At 49.1% G+C, this 12,339-nt stretch overlaps 1 protein-coding gene across 4 annotated transcripts in view; it reads right to left on the bottom strand.

Moving 5' to 3' along the window:
• The window catches only part of CHDH (choline dehydrogenase), a 45,890-nt gene that overhangs the window by 24,020 nt on the left and 9,531 nt on the right, over window positions 1–12,339 (bottom strand). Inside the window, exon 1 of one of the 4 annotated variants that reach the window (XM_047776963.1) lies at window positions 12,158–12,239. The exons of 1 other annotated variant lie outside the window; for it this stretch is intronic. The gene's annotated coding sequence lies outside the window, so the exon portion shown is untranslated. Of the gene's footprint in view, window positions 1–7,874; window positions 7,909–11,960; window positions 12,132–12,157; window positions 12,240–12,339 lie in introns of those variants that run through there. 2 more of the 4 variants (XM_047776979.1, XM_047776988.1) reach the window with 2 other exon arrangements.

Here is a 12,339-nt window from a genome sequence, read left to right on the forward strand (position 1 = left end):
CTTAGGCAAGAAAAGGAAATAAAAGGCATCAAAATTTTAAAGAAAGAAGTAAAGTTATCTCTGAAGATACATGATCTAATATGTATAAAACCCTAAAGATTACCCACAGACACAAACAATAACCATTAGAGGTAAAATAAGCAAATTCAGCAAAGTTGCAGGATACAAAATCAACACAGAAAAATCAGTTGCATTTCTAGAAATTAAAAATTAAAGAAGGAAATTAAAACAAGACCATTTACAACAGCAGCAAAAGGAATAAAATATTTAGAAATAAATTTAATGAAAAATTTAAAAGATCTAACACTGAAAATTACAAAGCAATACTGAAAGAAATTAAAGAAGACATAAAGAAATGGAAATACAGCCTATGTTCATGGACTAGAAGACTTAATACTGTTAAAATGACAATACTACCTAAGGCACTCTATAGATTCAATGGAATCCTTATCAAAATTCCAACAGTGCTCTCACAGAAATAGAGAAACTCATCCTAAAATTCATATGAAATTTCAAAAGATCCCAAATACCAAAACAATCTTGGAAAAGAACAAATTCAAAGACTCACATTTTCTGATTTCAAAGCTTACTACAAAGCCACTGTAATCAAAACAGCATGGTGATGGTATAAGGACAGACATGTAGACCAACACAATAGAGTATAGAAATAAAACCTCACATTGCTGGTTAACTGATATTTTACTAGGTTGACAAGACTATTCAATGGAGAAAGGATAATCTTTCAAGCAAATGGAGATGAGAAAACTGTATCCATATGCAGAAGCAGGGAGTTGGAATCTTACCTTATACCATATACAAAAGTTAAAATAGATCAAACCTAAAACTATAAAACCCTTAGATAAAAAGGGAAAAATCTTTATGACACTGGATTTGGTGATGATTTCTTGGTGATTAGCTTCACCAGAAGCACAGGCAACAAAAGAAAGATCAATTGGATTTCATCAAAATTAAAAACTTCTGTGTATCATTGGACTCCATCAAGAGAGTGAAATGATAACCCACAGAATGGAAGAAGAAATCTGCAAATCATAGATCGGATATGGGATTAATATCCAAAATATATAAATAATTCCTACTACTCAACAAAACAATCCAGTATACATGCCAAAAAACAAAATGTGCAAAGGACTGGAATAGACATTTCTCCAAAGATATATAAATGGTCAACGAGCATTTGAAAAGATGTTCAACATCACTAATGCAAATTAAAACCACAATGAGCGACCACGTCACATCCCTTAGAATGGCCAGTTTCAAAACTGGAAAATAACAGATGTTTACAGGGAGATGGGAGCTCAGATAACAACAGAAGAGCACATGTGTTCACATGAGTGAGTATGTGTATGTGTGGATGGGAGGGAGCAGTGACCACACTGTGGGTGGGGTTTGAAGTGGGTGTGAGGTGTCCAAGCCTTCCTTCTGACTCTTGCTGCCTGTACCCCTGCCCCACCCTGTTTCCTGGGACCAGCCTTGCCTCTGTGTCTAGGGCTATCTGTCCCCTCCTGGGGCCCTGGAGCAGGAGAGGAAGGGCTCAGTCTATCTCTGTGCATGGAAAAGAGGATATTTCCACCCACTCTGCCTCCCAAGTCAGGGGGAGAAGACTCTCCTCCAAGCTCATTTTCCTGGAGCACAGGGCAGTCCAGCAAACCATACATAGCATCTGGCCAGTCAGCTTGGTGTTGGACACAAGACCCTGTGGCACCTCCAGCCAGGAAGCAAGGCTTTGGTCAATTCAGGCCCTCACCCTCAACATCAGTGGTGGACACAGCACATGTGATGAAAGACACTGTCAAGGGGAGAGACAGAATTAAATGAGGGGGAACAAACACAGGGGCCGCCACACCCTTCTGAGTCCTGTGGAGTTCATCACCATAGTCCTTTGTAGCTGCTAACAATTCTCATTTATCTCTGAAATCAGAAGGTGAAGACTGGTATTGAAAATTCTGCCTAATTTTGTGGACAGAATGCTGACTGCCTTGTATGGTAAAGCAGTTTCCATGTAATTTTGAGCTTGTGACCAATTGCACAATAAATTTGATAATTCTGGTGCAGTCAAATTGCGAAAGAATTGTGACCAGAATAAAATGGTTCCCCACCACGCCCAGAGTGCCCATGGACCAAACTTTCCAAAATGACCCTTTGAACAGGGCTCTTCACAATTTCTTGGCATGCATGTGTGTGTGTATTCGCAAGTGCACACCACTTCTTTTCCAATTCTGGGCCAGTGCCGTGTATTAGCCTAGTATCAGACCCTTGTGGCCACTGAGGTCCTGGCTTTTGGCAGTTACCCAAGAAGAGATGACAGAACTGGGGAGAGGGACCAGCAATCTCAGCCAGCCCCACAGGTAGCACAAGGCCTTGCCTCAGTCTTTGAGAAGCCCAGCCAGGCAGGGCCAATGGCAAATAGTAACTCTGCTTTGGGCTCAGCTGGGGAGCATGTAAACCCTGCCCAAAAATGATAATGCATCCAGGTTCTAAAGGTGCAGCCCTTTGTCTCAGCAATCCCACTTCTAGGAGATTAACTAAAAAAGCACTCTGCACAACTGAAAAAAAACAGCCTAAGAGGTCTGTCTCAAGTTGTTTATGCTGGTGAACAATGGTGAAAACTTACTGTTTCCTGATGGGGGACAGAGCAGTAACAAGGGCCCGTTCACAAGAAAGAATCCTACTAACCATTTAAATAGTGATTGTGTAGCCCTATCAACTACAGACATGATGTGAGCAGACCTGGGCACAAAGCCACAGGCTGGGCTTTGTGTGGGTCAAATGAGCAGTGCTCTGTTTGCAGTAACACAGATGGACCTAGAGATTATCACATTAAGTGAAGTCAGTCAGACAGAGAGAGACAAATACCATATGATATCACTTATATGTAGAATCTAAAATATGGCAAACTTATCTATGAAACAGAAACAGACACACAGACATAGAGAATAGACTTCTGGTTGCCAGAGGGGAGGGATGGATTGAGAATTTGTGATTAGCAGATGCAAACTATTATATATAGAATAGATAAATAAAGTCTTACTGTATAGCGCAGGGAACATATTCAATATTTTGTGGTAAACCAAAACAGAAAACAATATGAAAAAGAATGTATATGCATATGTGTAAATGACCACCTTGCTGTATAGCAGAAATTAATACAACATTGTAAATCAACTATATTTCAATAAAACAAATTTTTTTTAAAAAAGAGCAATGTTCTGTACCTGCCACTGTCTGTTCATGGAGCTCCATTAAGCCACGGGACCAGAGTTATAAGTATAGTAATAATAATGGGAGAGACACCCATCCTGAGCACTGGACATGGGTTATCATGCACTTTGAATCCCCTAAAGGCACTGGGTGGGTGGGCTTCTTCATCATCATCACCATCATCACTATTATCATCACCATCAACATCAGGCCCACATCATAGAAAGGGAAACAAGTCTGAGAGGGGAGCCCTTATCCCTTTTCAAGTCAGAGGCAGGAAACATCCAGCATAAGCCTGACCAACAAGGCCACCTCCCAGGAGCCAAAACGTCGTCAGCACATGGAAAGGGACAAGGCACTACATGCCGACCAGGGCTCTGGAGGCCAAGAAGTGAAGTTCAGTTGCTTCCCTGAAGCCTGGCAAAGGCTTCTTTATGGCACAGCCACCAAATGGTTCAGCCCTGTGGTGGGAGGAGGATGGTGGCACAGGTGGCAAGGGTCTTGGTCAGAGAGATAAGATGTGGCTGGTTAGCAACGGTCCAGTGAAGAACCCTGGGCAGCTGCCTCCTCCTCCCATAAGAACCTCACTGCCATCCCCCAGCCCAGACCACCTACCCTCCCAAGATGGTGGATCAAGCTCCCTCATAGCCTCAGGGCTGTGGCTCAGATTTGATCCCTGGCCTAGGAACTTCCATATGCTGTGGATGCAGCCAAAAAAGAGGTGGGGGGGGGGAGGCATTTTCTTCAGAAGTCAAGTGTCTTCCTAAAACTCTCACTTCCCACATATTTGTGCAGAATAAACAACTGAATCAGAAAGTCTCTATTCTTGAAACAGCTAATCATTCGATGCTTCGGGGATAACTCCAGGCTGCTGGAGCAAGGTCGCTTGTCCTTAGACTCTTCTTGTGCTGATGCCACTTGTCTCTGTGCCCTTCTGATGCTGAGGGTAGGACAAGGGACAGGGCAGAAGCTAGTCAGGTTGTCAAGAAAGCCCCCCTCGCCCGGGGGGGTGCCCCAAGTCTGACGCCAATGAAGGCCTGGCCTTCATCCCTAGCTCTGTCAGGACTTCTGGGTGACCTAGGCTGGGGGTTGTTTTCTGTTGGTGACAGGGGGCCCTAACCCTCTGTAGAGGCCTCTCATGTTTGCAGTTCCTCCTTCCTCATCTCTGCAGCCCCCTCAGTGCCTGTATGACCTTGTACCCTGCATTCCAAGCATCCCTCTGCCTGTAGCCCATGTCTCCCTAGGTGGTCTCCCCACTTTCTAAAACCTCCATGATGGTGGTCTCACCAAAACCAGTATAAGGTGGGGAAACCTAGAGTCCAAACACCCTGGGGTGGCTCCTCGGGCTTGCCCTTCTTGTCTGTGGAGCCAACCTGAGCGGGTGGTGTGGGCGTATGAGGTATGTTTGGGAGGTAGGCTCAGTGCTAGGGGGACTCAATTCCCCCAGGGCCCCTCCCTGAGAGGTTGCAGAGAGAGGAAGGAGCCTCTCCAGCTGGCTCCTGAGAAAGAAAGGTGCTCCTCCGTGGGAGTTCCCATTGTGGCGCAGTGGAAATGAATCCGACTAGGAAGCATGAGGTTGTCAGTTCAATCCCTGGCCTCGTTCAGTGGGTTAAGGATCTGGTGTTGCCATGAGCTGTGGTGTAGGTTGCAGACAAGGCTCGCATCTGGTGTTGCTGTGGCTGTGACATAGGCTGCCAGCTGTAGCTCCAATTAGACCCCTAGCCTGGGAACCTCCATATGCCGCAGGTATGGCCCTAAAAGGACAAAAGACAAAAAAAAAAAAGATGCTCCTCCAGACACAAGCTCCCCTGCACTCTAAGTGGGTCCTGCAGCAGAAAAGGCCCAGTGAAAGAGGGGATGTGCAGGGGACCCACTGGGTGGGCACTGGTAAGTCTGAGCCAAAACCGGAAGAGGGCTGCGGAGACAAAAGACCATGGTATGACACATTAAAGGGGTAACAACGGAAAGGGGAATCGCTCTCCTCTCTGGGGTGTTGAAGGTCTTCTTTGGGCCAGGTACAGTGGCCTGATGGCCTAGTGACCATGAGCCACCAAGATTCCCACTTTGCAGGGCTTGTCCACAGAGCGGTGACCATGTTTGTTCACTCAGTCAGTAGCGAGGGGCACTCACAGCTCCCAGAGCCAGGTACTCACTAAATGCTTGTTATGTGATTAGTGTGTGAAAACACATTGTTCATTCAGGCAAGGAGGCAGGCATGGACACCAAGGTACAGAGGGACAGTGACTTCTCTTACAATGGGTGCAGCCACCTCTGATGAATCTGCCCGCTTGGGTCTCCCTGTGGCTCAGGCTCCATCACCTCTGGCTGGCATCCTACAGCATCCTTGCCACTCCGACGCCCTCCCACACCACAGCACCATCTGCTCTCCACACGGCAGTTGGGGATCTCACAGGACCAGCAGAGGGCTCAGCGCGGGCCTCACCAAAGTAACTTCACACACAGGAGATGACATAAAAACAAATGATTTCTCCCCCCAGTGGAGACAGGGGTCTGAATGAGAGAATACAGGAAAATATCCTCACCCCAAACTCCAGACATCAATCTGCTTACACTTCTAAATCCAGCTACCAATTCAGGGGAAGGTCGAAGGTCAGAGGCATGTGTGGCAGGACATGAAGGGGGCCCAAGCACAGAATCCAGGACAAGAGAATGTCCGTCCATTTCTTAGCAACAAGTTCAAGTAAAAAAGAACGAAGGCAGAGAGAGATCGGGTGAAATCCCTAGATCATGACAGAATGGCATGGGGATTTCATTCAGGTACTGGGAATCTGAACACTGGCTGGATCTTTGAGGATGGTAAGGAGTCACTGCTTGTCTGTCAGATGTGACACCGGTCCTGTGGTTATGCTGTTTAACACAATTCCTTCAGAAATAGCTACTGAAAGATTGACAGAAAATATAAGCGATGTTTGGGATTTGGTTTAAAACAATCCCAGGTCTAACCACTTCTGATAGAACATTATGGAAGATAATATGAGAAAAAGGATGTGTGTATGTGTGTGTGTGTGTGTGTGTGTGTGTGTAAAACTGGATCAAGAGTTCCTGTCGTGGCGCAGTGGTTAACGAATCCGACTAGGAACCATGAGGTTGCGGGTTCGGTCCCTGCCCTTGCTCAGTGGGTTAACGATCCGGCGTTGCCGTGAGCTGTGGTGTAGGTCGCAGACGCGGCTCGGATCCCGCGTTGCTGTGGCTCTGGCATAAGCTGGTGGCTACAGCTCCGACTGGACCCCTAGCCTGGGAACCTCCATATGCCGCGGGAGTGGCCCAAGAAATAGCAAAAAAAAAAAAAAAAAAAAACTGGATCACTTTTCTGTACAGCGAAAATTGACAGGACATTGTAACTCAATTCTACTAAAAAAAAAAACCTAAACAACAACAACAACAACAACATCCCCAGGGGTTCCGGGCAGCTGAAACAGGGTTCCCCATGAGGGGATGGAATGTGGACCTCAAACTCTCTTTTGTCTGCTTTTGTACATGTTTCAAATTGTCCATAACCAAAAGGGCTTTTGTCATTATTGGCTGTTTTAAATCTGCAATATCCCTACTAACAAAGCAAATGAGAGAAAGCAGAGGCTGAGAGCCTGGCCCAGCTGAGGGACTCTACTCTCTTCCACAGAAGGTAAGGGCATTTGACACAGGTTTGTTATCCGCTTCCTCCTTCAAGCACATGTCCAAAATCTTGATTAAAAAACACCCACCTCACACCCGGTTATGAAGGATTTGGGCTCTGTGGCTAAGTGCCAGCCCACGTGTTATTTTCAATTGTTTGTGAAAGATAAGCACAGAATCGAAAGGCAGGATTGAGAAGTCTTTCCAGCAATCTGATGCAGTGACTTGATGTCTGCCGTGTCTCCTATAAGTGGCTTAAATGCGATGTAGCTTTGCTTTTTAACAACCAAAAATTTTTAACCAGACCATTAAGAGATTAAAAGTTAAAAACAAAGCAAACATGGTCCTTCTGAGATGCACTATTACCAACCAGGCATCAATCCCCTAGAAGCCCAGACCCGTGTGCCGAGCTGGCCTGCCCAAGGTCGGAACAAAGCTTCCCTTCCCACAGAAAGTGGCACCAAAGACGGCACTAACACCAGCCTTTGCTATAAACATAGGGCTGAGCAGAGGGTAGTGCAGAGCAGCTGCAAGGCCTGCTTAATCTTTAACCCACATTCATTCAGGAGCTACCACAGACTCAGAGTCACACTCCACTGAAGGCCAGCAAGGCTCGGGAGGTACTGAGCCCCCGTCAGGATGCCATCCCAGCCACAGCATGGCAGGGGCACCAGATCACATCCAGAGTAGCCCAGGAGGTAGCCAGCCCACTTTCGTGTATAAACCAGAGGCCAGATATGCATCAGCCAACTTGCCCACACGTTGCTGTGCCCCTTTCAACTTTCTGGAGGGGCTGAACTGCAAAGGGCCCTAGGACTCCCAGGTGAGCTGTTTAAAAAAATGCCCACTGCTTCCTCATGTCAACTACAAACGGCTCTATCATCAAATGAAAGTGCAGGAATTGATCAGGCACCAGGGCTAGTGCAGGGCATCAGCTAGCACTTACAGGCTGGTCTTAAGAGTGTGTTCGTGGAAAGAGCATCAGGCTCTACAATATGTTAAAAAAAAAAATAGGAACTTACATGATAAATTCACACTAATATACAGCATCACCAGTATCTGTTTCATATACTGGGGTTCCATGTTCAAGTTTCACTATTAAAAAAAAAAAAAAAAAGTGAAAGGAACTGGAGATCATGATCTTGGACTACAGCCCCAAGTCTGTCACTACTCAGGGTTTAGCAACTCTGGGCCTTGTTTCCATGTCCATAAAATGGGAACAGAGCTGCCCGTTTCACAGGTTTCTCAGGAGAGCAAAAGCAAGTCGGAGCCAAAAACACCCTTCAAAGAACCACAAGTGCGACATTAAAAGCACATGGTGTTATCAAGTTCACAGCAGGGACCTGAGTCCTGCCTTGCTCCCCTCTCTGCATCCTCACTCATCCTATTTTCTCCTCCATTAAATGTGGGGAGTGATGTTGCAACGACAAGCCGCAGAAACACTGCTAATAACAGTAAGTAAGGTATCACTGATGGAGAAACAGGTGGTATGAACCCCATGCTGCTCACTGCTCCACCCCCTGATGTCATCTCTGGAAACCCTCCCTCCAGCCCTGGGAGGCTGACTCTGTCAACCACGCACAGGTGGGCATTTGACAGAAAAACAGTACCAGACTCCTCTGCATTCTGGACTTTCTTTGAGGCCTCAGTGTGACAGCACATGCGAAGATCAATCCAAGTACCCACAGCCTGTAGCCTCACAGAGTTTCGTCCTAGGAACTGGCAGGAGTAGTGTTAACACAGAGGTAACACCATGGCCCAGGTCTGTGTGTCTTCCTGGCCCGCCCTCCTCCCTGCTGGGAACCGGGAGCAAGCGCTTTGGGTGGTTTCAGGGTTCCGGGCTCAAAGCAGGCATGGCCACTGACTGCAAATTCAACCAGCTGTAGCAGAACTGGGGTGGAGTGGGGGTGGTACCAAGAGCTCCCAATAGCGCCCATCCTAGCTTGGGCGGGCCGCCAAGGCCCTGGGAGGTAGCCAGTATTTGCCAGAAACAGTGTGCTCTTCAGGAGACAATGAGTCCACTGTTGACTAGCTGGGGCCTCAATTAATATTTGAAAAAAAAAAAAAAAAAAGAAGTGGAAAATTCCACCTGTGTGGCTGGAGGCTGGGCCTGGGACATGTCAACAACCCCAGTGGCCTTGTTCCCTCAGGGATGGACAGGGCAGAGAAACAAAGGTCTGACAAAAGTGACAGACCTGAAGGCGTCACTACACTTGGGAGCAAAAGGAATTTCCCTACTTGGGCCATAGAGATAATTTCTTTTTTCTTGTCCTGTCTTTACAGAGCACCTTTAAGTCCTTTCTTCCCACCTCTTGCAAGTCTCCCCACAGCCCTGCCAGGCCAGCAAGGCTGATGTCAGCCGCAGGTAGGCTCTAGGACACTGAGAGCCTCACCTGAAGCCAGAACTGGAGAGTGAGTAGCACAGCCAAGAGGTGTGGGACCCTGGTCTCTCAACTCCCATTGGTGGTACAGCCTGTCCCAGGGGCTCAGGGTCAGGATACTGGAAAAGGTGGTCTTCAAGGCTCTAGTAGAAGCACCAGAGGAGGAAGAGGAGAGGGAGGAAGAAACCCAAAGCAGCTCTCCTGGGTGGGCAGACTTAGGCGCTCAGCTTGGAGAAAGATATGCTTCATTTCTTTGTTCGTTCAAGCATTTAACAAGCACCCACTAAATACCCAGACATGAAAGCAACTGCACAGTGGCTCTTTCAGAAACCTAGACCTGGCAGAATTCAGGACTGAAAGAAGAAGGTCAAAGCATCTGTGAAGGTCACTGCCCTCACAGACTTGAGTCACCTTGTCACCATTACACTGTCTCACCTGCCCCACTTTACAGAAAAGGAAACTGAGGCTCTGAGATAGACAGTGACTTCCAGAGAAAGAGAGGAAGCTGAGACCCACAGTGGCCCTGCCTCCAGTTTACAAAGCCATGATGTTATTGGCCTTAGGCATTCAAACAAACAGTATCCCCCCCAGCAGGCCACCTCCGAGGCTGCATGCTTAACAACAAGGACCTCTGGTGGAGGAGCACTTTTTGGAACAACGCTTTGAGCCAGGAAGAAAACAGGCAGGTGCACCTTGCTGGCCCACAGAGAACACTAGCTGTGGCTGAAGGGCTGTCCTGGGGACTGCCTACTCTGCAGTCCTGCCTAAAGAGCTGGCCATGGGCATTAGGGAACAAGGACCAGAGCAGTGTCATCTCTGTACCCACCCTGGACCAGGGCAATGGCAGGGGTGGGGGGGGGGTGACTCAGTCTGTGTGGGGAGTCAATAGCCAGCCCCTGCCCAGGCGCCCCTCCTTCTACTCCTCCCACCTGATGCTCCGCTCCCTAAGCACCATGCTTGCCTCACCCTTCCTCTCTCCTTTGCCCACCAGCTTCTTCGCCTGGAGAAAGAGTTTCAACCTGTCTTTTTTAAAAAACAAAGCCACCTCACCCCACTGCTATCTCTGAACCCACTTCCTCCTATGCCTGTTTCACCCCCTCTTACCAAAGATACTCCTGATTACCAGTGACTTAAGCCAGGCACCCACCTCAGGCCAGGCCACCTCTGGTCCCTCTGCCCCATCTGATGTCACAGCTGCTCTCTTATTCCCAGGTTTTCCTGGTGCAGTCCCCTCCTAGCCTTCACCTCCTCCCCCGGGGCCCTATCTACCACCCCCTACAAATGTCTGATTCACGATCCCTATTGCCAGGACTACCCTCTGTGTTCCTGGTTGTCCCCAAAGCCCTTGCACTCGACAGCCCAAGCTCCCACAGCAGAGCCTGCTTTGGGGCACGGCTATACAGCTGGCACAGCTCAGAGCCTGGCCTATGGCAGGGCCTCAGCTCTTCATCAGATGAATGTATTTGGGTTAGCTGCTGCCACCTCGCTGCTCAGAGGGGGTAGCCCCCCACTGCCCAGCAGAGCCACTCATGTGGCCTTTCTAAAACTGAAAAACTGACTGCCACTGAAATGTCTGCTGTGGTTCCTCAGCGCCACAGGACAAAGTTCACAATCCAAGAGCTGGAAGACAAGGTAGTCTGCAGCTGCCTTTCCACAGTAGGGCAGGCGCATTTGCCCCTGAACATGGTCTCACTGCACTCGTCCTCAGTCCAAGAGCAGCTGTCGGCCCCTTGGCACCCAGGACTGGCACCATGCACATATCTGCTCAGAAGAAAGACTACTGACGCCGGAAATGATCTCTGGGGCCACAGGGCTCAAAGCAACTGTGAGAAGTTGACAGAGGGGTCCAAAGTGGCTGAGCCGCAAGCTCACTCCTTGGTCAGAAAATAGACCAATCTTCTGGAAACACCACCTGCAACCCATAAGTGTGCATGCCAGAGCCTCCAGCTCACCTCCATGCTGGCCCAAATCTGAATCAGGCCGATAGGCCACGTCTGGTGCTCAGGACCTCAGCAAAACAGTTGCTTAAATACATCAACCTCTCACCAGCTGACAATTCCATCCACATATTCCACATTGTTCTCTAGGCCTTGGTCTCCTCATCTAAAAAATGGAGCTAACTGGGCCTACAAGTTTAAGGGGCCTTGAGTTGGTCACCTCTGCCTTATCCCTGGCAAATGGAGGCAGCTGAAGCAGCAGGGTTTCAAGTACTGGAATCTACTTTTAGCCATCTGATTTTTATTAACTTTCCCTGTGTCTTAATGGTGCCAGTCCACCTTCACAGAATTACCAGGGAGGTAGAGAATTACCTGCCTGGACCTGAGGCGTTGTGTGGGCCCTCTGCTGGGCATGCTCCAAATCTGCTCAGAGGTTCTGGGCACTGTGAAACTCGAGAACTCCACCTCCAAACTCATAGGGTGAAGGCTTCTGCCTTCAGAGACCCAAGTGTTAGTGTCGGGGTTAGTTTTGCAGAAATATACAATGACCAGAAAAGCTAGGGGAAGTGGTTTCTTTTACACAAATGACATATAACTTAGTTCCTGCGAGGAACTAGCTCCCACGAACTCAGTGCGGCATTACTGCTCCAGTCCCACCGCTTGTTTCCCTGCTTCGGCCAGTCCAGCCGCTGGCCTCCCGACCCACCTCCCCACCGTTGGGGGCTCCAGGCTGCGGCCGGGGCCGTTCGGGGCAATTGGCCCCGGGTCCCGGCGCGTTCCCACTACTCACAGTGGGCAGCTCGCCCCGAGAGCCAGGACGGTCAGCAGCGGAACTGGGAAAGCTGGCGGCGGCGACCGGGCCCTGTCCGACTACACTTTAACTCGCGGCGCCCGCGATCCGCGCGCTCCGGGAGGCGGGGAAGAGCACAGCCGGCCGCTCCGACAAGATGCGCGCGCGCTCTCGTGTACCTGACCCACTAAACTCACGTGTGCGCGAGGCTGGCGCGCCCGCGGCTGCTCGACAGCTTTTCCGACCCGGGCATCACTCGGGGCTCCTGCAGGCCGGGACACTCTGTTCCCCATCTACAGAGGGCGCCTGGGGGCCGCCCCTACTTGGGCGGCGCTGGGGGAGGCGGAGCCCGGAGGCCCCAGGCGCCGGGACAAGAGCG

This window comes from Phacochoerus africanus, chromosome 1, assembly GCF_016906955.1.
Source record: "Phacochoerus africanus isolate WHEZ1 chromosome 1, ROS_Pafr_v1, whole genome shotgun sequence".
Taxonomy (NCBI): domain Eukaryota; kingdom Metazoa; phylum Chordata; class Mammalia; order Artiodactyla; family Suidae; genus Phacochoerus; species Phacochoerus africanus.